The sequence below is a fragment of the Camelina sativa genome, chromosome 1 (genome assembly GCF_030686135.1).
Source record: "Camelina sativa cultivar CO46 ecotype springtype chromosome 1, ASM3068613v1".
NCBI lineage: Eukaryota > Viridiplantae > Streptophyta > Magnoliopsida > Brassicales > Brassicaceae > Camelina > Camelina sativa.
This window is the reverse complement of record NC_141880.1, coordinates 7,433,315-7,443,321: the sequence shown is the minus strand read 5'-3', so window position 1 is coordinate 7,443,321 and position 10,007 is coordinate 7,433,315. Positions and strand designations below refer to the sequence as shown.

Genomic DNA, 10,007 nt, shown 5'->3' with positions numbered 1-10,007 from the left:
ATTGACCTCCATTCGTTTGACATAGAAAATAATGTTACAAAATAGTCATTTGGATGATTTCTTTTGCATAAAAACTCTATACTTGTAATGAAAGAAACCGAACTATTTTTTGTAAAAAAATGGTATTAAGAAAATATTTGAAGTTAAATTAAAATAAACTCTCACCTTGTTTGGATAATTTACGAATGATATCATGACTTTTCATCTTGTTTGGCCTATGCATTTTCACCTTAGTTGAGCATAAACAATTCTAATCAATTGTCACGACCTTGGGATTAATCCAAGTTACATTTACATATCACTAACCACTTCAACTAAAATTATTATGGCTTTGTTCTTTTGTATTGCACTAGAGTGTATTTTTTTAAAAATGAACCAAAACTTTATATACATAACCAAATGTTTTGGCTATAGAGATGAATTTTGCGCATGCATATATAGATAGGATCTTGATAAAATTGAATGCAAATATGAGGATGTGTTTGTAGTTGTTCTGAAAATGCGCATTGTGATTTTGATGCTATGAAAAAGCAGATTGCTCTACTATGCTTCCAAATTTTCATGTTAACACTAGGTTATTCTTGTTATTTCTTGACCTTTTATTTTAGTTTGATATAAAACATATGTTTAATGATCAAAATTCATGCTTAATGATTAATCTTAATTAAAATAAATATTTTTAAAATCTACCTTTGGTCAACTCCAATCTTTACCGAATTTTGAAGTACCAAAATATGTTGATTATGATGTTAATACCATGTCATATGTATGTTGGTAAATGTGGGCATATGATACATTTAGTTAGTGTAATTAACTATATATTTGCCAATTTGAGATATGTGACATTGTTCTTGCATATACTTAGTTGTAAGGACAATGTCACATATGTGAGAGCGAATCGTCGAGTTTCGAAAACGTGAAAGGGGTGGGTGTCTTACTTTTTCTGTTACGCGGTGGTGTCTGCTCATATCAGTTGACTTTGATTGATTGGGTTCCTTCGGCAAACCTTTGTTGCCGAAACCGAACACTATTCTTTTTGGTTGTGTACCCGTTGAACTGGTTTTTTATTCGCATTAACTTAAACCGGATATGAAATTATGCTGCATAACCTATGCTTGGCTAAACCAGTACATAAATCATACATAAACCGGTTTATAGTTAGAGAAATAATCAAAGGGAAACATAAGCAACTAATTTTCCCAAGTAACATGTCTTATTTGCTCTCATAAGTTCCATTAGACCAAAATCTGGTAAACAAAGTATACACTATTTAATCTAGTTTGACTTAATCCAAATGAAACCAAAAAATAGACCCGATTTAACTTGATTTGACCCTAATTCTCCTAGCCACTCAATGACACATGTCCTTTGCGGTTTCACTGTTTAAAGATTGTAGAACCGGAAATAGGTTGCTCATCAGGCCGCGCTTGTAAAAGAATATATTATTCGTTTTGCTTCTTGACGTGCCAGATAAGCCACCTGAAACTATAGTTGATTAATAAGATAAACATTTGCATAAGCCTTGAGACGAGCATCAAAACCATTCAACTGAAAGAGTTCTATTCTTTGTAACCCTAGTTTATTACCACTACAGATTCAAATTTTGAAACACAAGGACCACTATGCTATCGAATCTTCCAAGGGATTTGGCAGAGGATGTGCTCTCTAGGCTTTCCGTGACATCTCTGAGAGGAGTGCGGTCTACATGCAAAAAGTGGAACCGTCTATGATAGACGGTCTATCCACAAATCGGAGCTTCACAATGAAGCACATCGGTAAAGCCAAAGCAGCAGCAAAAAATTATCACAGGAAAGAGTTTCAGGTGGTCATGATGATCCAATATAGGGTTTGTTTATTCAGCGTCAATCTCCTCAATCCATCTATAGACTGTATAGGTAAAATTGTTAGCCTAGACGACGCTGCAGATCGTGTAGAGATATCTAAAATCTTTCACTGCGACGGTCTACTGTTATGCATCACCAAAGACAGCTCTAATCTTGTTGTTTGGAACCCTTGTTCGGGGCAAACCAGGTGGATCAAACCTTGGAATTCTTACCACAAATTGTTCGACCGGTACGCTCTAGGATACGAGAGGAAGGACAAGTACTCGCTTCGTAGCTACAAAGTCTTGAGATTTCTTGATGATTACGACTCTAGAGTGAAGGGCCTACTTCGTGAGTTTGAAATCTATGATTTAAACTCTGATACATGGAAGGTTGTTGATGTCAATCCCGACTGGGATATAGAGTATCATCAGCGTGGTGTGTCTCTCATGGGAAACACTTACTGGTTTGCTTACGAGAAGCTTCCAACTGCAGTACAAGGGCAAGTGCGTGTGATCTCAGACATCCCTGACTTCTTACTATGTTTTGATTTTACAACCGAGACTTTTGGACCGCGTCTGCGACTGCCTTTTCACGCTTTTTATGAAGATACTGTGACGCTATCTAGTGTCAGAGAAGAGCATCTTGCGGTGCTATTTCAACAATGTGGTGGGTATACCGTGTAGATATGGATTAGTAGCAAAATTGAGCCCAATGCAGTGTCGTGGAACAAGTTGTTCTTAGCGGTTGACATGAAACCACTCACCGGTTTGGGTTTTCAGTTTCTGGTTATAGGTGGGAGTTTCTTTCTTGATGAGAAGAAGGAGGTCGCGGTGGTTCTTCATAAAGACAGAGGTTGCAGAGGTAAATCTCGCCCACTCGCAACATAGCTTATATCATTGGGAAGAAGGGATACTTCAAACAAGTGGATCTAGGCGAGTATATAGACGCTGGTTGTTGGCCACTTGTGTGCTCTTATGTTCCTAGCTCAGTGCAAATCAAGCAAGCTGCACCACCCTAATCTACCAGCTTGTACTTGTCGTTTATTTGCTCTTATCTTTTCCCATCTGCAGTTTTATAATTTGTATCTCGACAATTGTTGGTTTCTCAACATGGCCTCTGGCGCTCTGTTCTCTTTAGTCTCTTCATCATGTTATATCAAGTTATTGCGTATCAAAATACCCCTAAAAGAATGATCAAGGCTACATTTTTTTCCTTCTTTAGCATTGCTAAGTTAGCTGAAAAAGAAAGGGATCTTTGCTCTTAAACCTTCTTTTAGCTCTTATATTTATTACTGATCTGATTGTCATGTAAACAAATTACAAATCCTATGAAAGTTATTCTACAATTTTAAATTATGGGACAACGATTGTATTGCATAGATACGTACAGTACACGCGAAAAGGGTAATGAGAGAAGAGAAAAACCATTACTTAGAAGTAGAGTGCTGTGCAATCTTCTGCTCAAGGGAACCTTTATCAGCTCCGACAACTTTGTCTACCTCTTTGCCATCTATGATGAAGCAAAAAGTCGGGACGCTGCTAATGTTCCAAGAAGCAGCCACGTCGTTGGCCTCGTCTATGTCAAGTTGACATTGTCAACTTTCAAGAAAACGACTCTCGGGTGCTGTGTTGCCAGGTTTGAGTACAGAGGAGACATATAACGGCACGGTCCACACCATGTGGCTGTGAAGTAAAGGATGAGCAGACGCGATGCCTTCTTAGCGGCCTTTTTCTTTGTTTCTAGTTCGCTTGTTGAGTGGATGCTAATCACTTGTCCTGTATCATCAGGGAGAAAAGATGGTCATTTCCTTTTTGACATGCAAATTTCTATTTAGGGTTTTATAAAAGCTTTGTGATTATTTGGGGTCTAAGATACAAGCAAGTTGCTTTCTCACTGTGGAGTCGCATACTTGTGATAAGCATATAAAATCCTGAGGAACTAGCGGTATCTTACAGAAACAGAACGCTACTGAGGCGTCAATACACCGTAAGTTTCCACCAAATTACCAAACTATCATGTGCAGACAATTCATTGGGACGAGACTCACAGTTAAATGATCCGACACATGTTCTTTGCAGTAATTTCATGAAGTAGAGAACCTTTGAAAGAAATGGATAGAATTTTTACCGTCTTTGAGTGCAGCCTGAGCTTCTCGCTCCTGCATTGATAGGATTCAGGAGCAAGGAGAACAAATTAATGAGCTTGAGATGTTTGATATGATATGAAGTTGATTATGTGAAAAGAGGTTATATTGTTATGGAGAAGAATCAGGCTTATGTGCTTTCTGCTAAGAACGTAAATACAATGGCATTATAGTTTTTCAATCATGGGTATGTTTCTGTCTGACCTGGGATTCTTGCTGTTGTTGTCTCTCGCGTGCAGCCCTTTGAAACTCCTTTTCTTTCCTCAGGCGTTGATATTTTCTGCGGTGTTCTTCGATTCTCTTTGCATTGGGTTCAACCTGTGAAGTACACATTATGAGAGCGTACTGTTGGTACAGTGATATCAAGAGGTTTCCACAGTTACCTTCTTAAGCATCGTCCCTATCTCCTCGTCATAATCTAATTTTGAAGCTACATGTAGATCAGCACAGCCTCTTCCCATTGGCCTAACATGGCCGTAGCCATACCTCGTGACTTGTACCCCTTAGCTGAATCAGGGTTGAACTAAACCCCAGAATAAACTAGCTAGTTTAGCTTGTTTATGGAAGAACACCATTGGGATACAACATTACTTTCACAAGCTATACAACTATTGAGACACAAAGTTGCTTTACCAATCTAATTTCTGGACAAACAAAACAAGTTTATGTCAAGAGAAATGATCACCTGTAAAGCCTCGTTGGCATCGCGAGTTGCAGCATTTGTGGAATGGTCTTAAAACAACCTTCATCTTACTGTAGATGACATTAGGGTGCAGAGCTCAAAGAAGAACTAATGCATTCAGACATTGATCTGCGACAATCTGTCGATGACTTCTTGTCTACGCAATATGGCGATACGCTCGTGACCCTGCAGAACGCACACACGATGAGGAAAGAGAGTTAGCTCAAGAAAACTATTGAATTGTGTATAATGTGAAGAGTTTGTTGTGTATACCTTTCTTTGCGTTTTTCTAAAAACCCAGCCAGAGATGCTTTGCGAGCCAGGGGGTAAAGCCACTGCACAATAAATAGATTGAATTTACAGCCATGGAATTACTACTAAGCTATGTTCGAATTTAGTATCAGGGATATATGACTCTGTGTATACCTGTTGGAGCCATTACACCGGTAGAACCTGAAACAGCTACTGAGCAATTGATATTGGATGCATTAGTTTGGTTGTCGTGACATGTTGATGTCAAGCCTCTTGTTAGTTTTGCTGCTCCAAGTCCATTTGTGCTACTTCCAGCTTCGGGACTAAGATAAGATATTGTAGGCATGAAGCTAGGAGGCATAGCTGAAGAATCAACAGAGGCACGAGTATGATGATGATGATGAGTTTGAGGTGGTGAAAAGGCTTGAGGCATAGGAGAACCATTCCCAGTTAGCAAAATGATCGCCTATGCCTGAGATGGAGGAAATGAAAGAATAAAGCAAATGAATAACCTACACCAAACTAATAAAAGAGATGCATATATGGAAGAAGATGATTAGTAGCTTGAGCCCGATGCGGTGTCATGGAACAAGTTGTACTTAGCGGTTGACATGAAAGCACTCACCGGTTTTCAGTTTCTGGTTGGAGGTGGAAGTTTCTATGTTGATGAGAAGGAGGTAAACAGAGGTAAATCTCGCCCCACTCGCAACATACTGTAGCTTATATCATTGGGAAGAAGGGATACTTCAAACAAGTGGATCTTGGCGAGTCTATAGAAGCAGGTTGTTGGCCACTACTTGAGTGCTCTTATGTTCCTAGCTCAGTGCAAATCAAACAAGCTGCACCACCCACCCTAATCTATCAGCTTGTACTTGTCGTTTATTTACTGTTATCTTTTCCTATCTTCAGTTTAATTATATCCAAGTTATTGCGTATTAAAAATACCCCTAAAAGAAAGATCAAGTCTAATTTTTTTTCCATCTTTAGCATTTGCTAATTAGCTGAAAAAAGAAAGGGGATCCCTGCTCGTGTAACTCTTCTTTCACGTCTTATATTGATTCGAATCTGATCTGTCATGTAAACAATCACAAATAAGTTAACAGTTATGCGACAATTTTAAATGATGGGACAACCGTTGTCTTGCAAAGATAAGCACAAGCCAGAGGACGGTAATGAAAGAAGAGAGAAACGATTACTTAGAAGTAAAGTGCTGTGCAATCTTCTGCTCAAGCTATCAGCTCCGACAACTTTGTCCACCTCTTTGCCAATCTCTGAAGGTCGGGAGGTTACTAATGTTCCAACTTCCAAGAAGCAGCCAGCGACACGTCGTTAGCCTCATCTATGTCAACTTTCAAGAAAACGAGTCTTGGGTGCTGTGGCTGTGAAGTAAAGGATGAGCAGGAAGGAGTCCTTTAGTTGAATGGATGCTAATCACTTGTCCTGTATCATCATCAGGGAGAAAAGATGGTCATTTTACCTTTTTTTTGACATGCAAATTTCATTTTGAGGTTTATAAGAGCTGTGTGAATATTTGGGGTCTAACTAGCAAGTTGCTTTTCTCTCACTGTGGAGTCGCATATACTTGTGATCAGCATATTAAAATCCTGAGGTATCCTAAAAGGATACACCATGAGTTTCCCACTAAACTATCCCCTAAAGGTCTGGATTCGCAGAATTTCCCAGGTAAGTAATGCACATAAAGCTGTGGCAGGGATAAGCAAGCTTGTCAACTGGATTTAAATGGCTAATAAGAGTTTATTGAGCACAATCAATCAAGAGTGACCTGATAATTCTACCAATGCTCCAAAAACCCAAAAAGAAAAACTGACGGGAACGAACATCGATTAGAAAGAAAAAAAAAAACACTCTCAGCTTCGATTTTTAACTGTCTGGAAGAATCTTCTCAGCTATGCTACCTGGCTGATTCGCATCCTCCCCGAAAGGAAGCTTGAAGCAATGAAGATGAGTACTGAGCTGAATTCTTCAGCTCCTTTCCTTCCTTCTCTCTCGGAGGGACACGGTGTCGACGACGACGACTCGTATCGATTTAATTAGATTTTGTGTTCGTTGAAAATACCAATAAACTACATTTTAATCCGGGGTACACGGCCGATATATAATTTTTATTATAAGTTTTATTTTATATTATATTTATTTGTTTAATATTAAATGTTTTGTAAATAGAGTAATAATTAAATTTTCTAGTTGTTGTACGGCTAAATATTTATATTATTTTTAATCAGTAATACAAATTATAATAATTTATTTGTTATATTTAGTTTGTTTTATTTAGTGTATAAGATTCTATTTTGATTTTTAATTATTATAACAAAAAAATAAAGAATATAAATACATAATCAGTAATTATAACTGTGATTAAATCACATTTTTCCTAATGATTTAATTATTTTATACAATCTTAGTTTAATCAACTTGAATTTATGTCAAATATTTTAATATTAGTAGCGTTGATAAATAATTAAATGAGAACTTACCCCGTGTTAACACAAATTTAATAATATTTTATTAATTTTCAACATGTTCTCTTTATAACTCATCTATTATATAACCACATTATATAGTATTTTAGAATTTTTTAATTTTACATATTCGTAATAATTAAAATTTTTATTAAGTTTATATATGTTAATTATAATATTTAAATAATTTTCAATCGAAGTTTTACGTTAAAAATTAAAGCTCACAGATTTTGGAAAACAAAATGGGAATCAAATTGTTTTTTTCTTTGTTTACAAAGGGTTCAGATATAGAATATTTTCAAAACACAACATAATGTATGGTTAAATATATGATAGTTTCTATTTATATTGATTGTTGTTATTTTTATAATTGAAATAAAATGTAAAATATTTAGGAAACAAAATGTGGAGTAATGTTAGTTTTGAAATTTTTTTAGGAGTTAATATTGTAAATAAATTTTTAAATAAACAAAACTAAAAGTACATGTACCTCAAAAATGTTAATATGGATAAATAACGTCGTCTAAACCGAACATACAGTGCTCTTTTGTGGGTTGTGTACCGGTCGAACCGGTCTTGTATTCGGGATAACTTAACCACGACTGTAGTCATCGTATACCCGGTATATGAATCAGCAGCTTTCGCCTTTCACCTTTCACCTTTCACCTTTACCTCTTAGCCAAAACTTTCCTTTTTGTTTTGTTTCTCTCACAGCTCATTTCCCTCTCAACTCATCTTAGGGTTAGGGTTCAGTGTTTTCGATTCGGCTCAGGTATTATTATTCCACTCTTCTAGCTTCATCTTTTTCTCGATCTCATTAATTACCCGATTCTTATTCATTTGATAAACTGTTTAGTTTTAGGTCACTTTCCACTTGACGTGATTCTGATTTCTACTAGCTACTACTACTACTATGAGTTTAAAATTTACCATTCTCGGTGACCCAAGGTACTACTATCAGCTCCCCTATCTTTTTTCTCTTTGCTGTTTCTTTTTTTTTTTTTTTTTTTTTTTAAATATTATTTGTATTTTATTTTTGTTGTCTTAATTGAATTGTTTGTTTGATTTTGGTTAGTGTTGGGGAATCAACGTTGGCAAACTGGTATATATTTTAGCCTGACCTTTTTATATATATATATATATATATATATATGGTTAATATTATCACTTTTTCAATTGGAAACAAGAGTATGACGATCTCCAGTGGACCGACCACCAAGGAGGCGAAACAGAGGTAGTGATACCATTTTAAAAATATTAAATATATATATATATATACTTATACAACTTTCATTTTATGGTTGAAGATTAGGACTGTTATTTAATCCAGATTTCGGTTAGGTTTGAGACTAAGTGTTTTTTTTTTCCTTCTTTTTAATAGATTTTCTTTTGATTACGAATTTTTAAATTGAGAATAATTGTAGTATTTATCTTACTAGATTAATTATGATGGGTTTCGTTATGGTAGATAACTGAAAGTTCTTAATTGTTGTTATTTGAAGATTTTTCTTAAAAAAAAAAAACTCTCTTAGATTATCAGGGGATTATCTAATCTGTACGTAATTCTCTTTTATCTTTCTCCAATGGGTATGTCAAGTAATGAAACTACAAATTCAATGAATGTGCATGTATAGATGTATTTCCATAATATTATAAATTAGTAGGATTGATGTGTATTTTTTTTAAGAGAGCAGGTAGGTGAGGGCAGACCTAACCTGCTTGTTAGCTTTGCCTGCGCTACAACGATTCAGGGTAGAAATCTGGAGAGATTTATCTACGAAAAAATTACTGCCGAGGCCGAGTAAGTTTTTAATTAATCAGATTTTATTATTTTAACTATGTAGGTTAATCTGATGATTTTAATAATAAGATATTAATCAATTTATATAAATGCAGGAGGTGGCATCATCGGGGAGTTGGCCGCTTCTCGAGGTAAGTTTCTAATCAGATTTTATTTAAATATGTGTGTTAATCTGTTATGTCTGATGGTTTTAATAATAAGATATTAATCTATTTATATAAATGCAGGTCTCCGAAAGTTGTCCACTTGAGGTTCAGTCCTGAAATTGAAGAAGAAAGTGAGACCAATCCAGTTAAGACTGATGACAAAAAGAAGATTCTGCTGGTTGACTTGTGTTATGATTAATCAAGGTAGAAGAAATTAAACAAAGTTTGTTAAGTTAGTTGAACTTAGTCTATGTTGTTCTATCCTTGTTTGGCTTTATTTCCTTTCATCTCCATGTCTGGATTAATGGTTTGTTAAGACTTTTAAAACTATTTTCTTATTGAAAATTCGGGAACATCGCGACTCCTTGAGTAACAAAGCCATAAAGTACGTGCAAGGCAGAGCTTATCTAAAACGAGAACTGCTTAGAATTCAAATAAAAAACCCAAACCAATTTTTTTATTTTTTTTATAGCTTAATTAACCTGAGAAGCAGAATAGCCAAACCATTTTGGCCATCAACCTGACCATAATTAGACATTCGCAAGTGTTGTGACATATTTATATGGCATTCTTGTGTAACATATTTATATGGCATTCTTGTTCAAAAACAGAACATATTTAATAGCGTGAAGTTGTTCGCGATTGTGATTGAAAAGGCAAAAACCACTTGTATCAAA

At 35.7% G+C, this 10,007-nt stretch overlaps 2 long non-coding RNA genes and 2 pseudogenes across 3 annotated transcripts; 3 read left to right on the top strand and 1 right to left on the bottom strand.

Annotated features, from left to right (window-relative positions):
• Positions 1-1,622: 1,622 nt before the first annotated feature.
• LOC104782735 (F-box/kelch-repeat protein At3g16740 pseudogene) lies at positions 1,623-3,013 on the top strand (annotated as a pseudogene).
• Positions 3,014-3,079: 66 nt separating this feature from the next.
• Positions 3,080-5,336, bottom strand: LOC104705314 (TPR repeat-containing thioredoxin TDX-like; annotated as a pseudogene). The gene is made up of 8 exons (XR_015596460.1): positions 5,078-5,336; positions 4,925-4,986; positions 4,813-4,837; positions 4,655-4,701; positions 4,353-4,492; positions 4,174-4,287; positions 3,954-3,984; positions 3,080-3,601 (listed from the first exon to the last, which is right to left on the bottom strand). The product of XR_015596460.1 is annotated as a TPR repeat-containing thioredoxin TDX-like (transcript).
• Positions 5,337-8,036: 2,700 nt separating this feature from the next.
• Positions 8,037-8,534, top strand: LOC147949637 (uncharacterized). Its single transcript, XR_015559164.1, has 3 exons — positions 8,037-8,155; positions 8,240-8,331; positions 8,459-8,534. It is a non-coding gene; the product is annotated as an uncharacterized LOC147949637 (long non-coding RNA).
• A 16-nt stretch (positions 8,535-8,550) lies between these two features.
• LOC104782724 (uncharacterized) lies at positions 8,551-9,683 on the top strand. Its single transcript, XR_767055.3, has 4 exons — positions 8,551-8,617; positions 9,078-9,184; positions 9,280-9,315; positions 9,412-9,683. It is a non-coding gene; the product is annotated as an uncharacterized LOC104782724 (long non-coding RNA).
• The last annotated feature ends 324 nt before the right edge of the window (positions 9,684-10,007 follow it).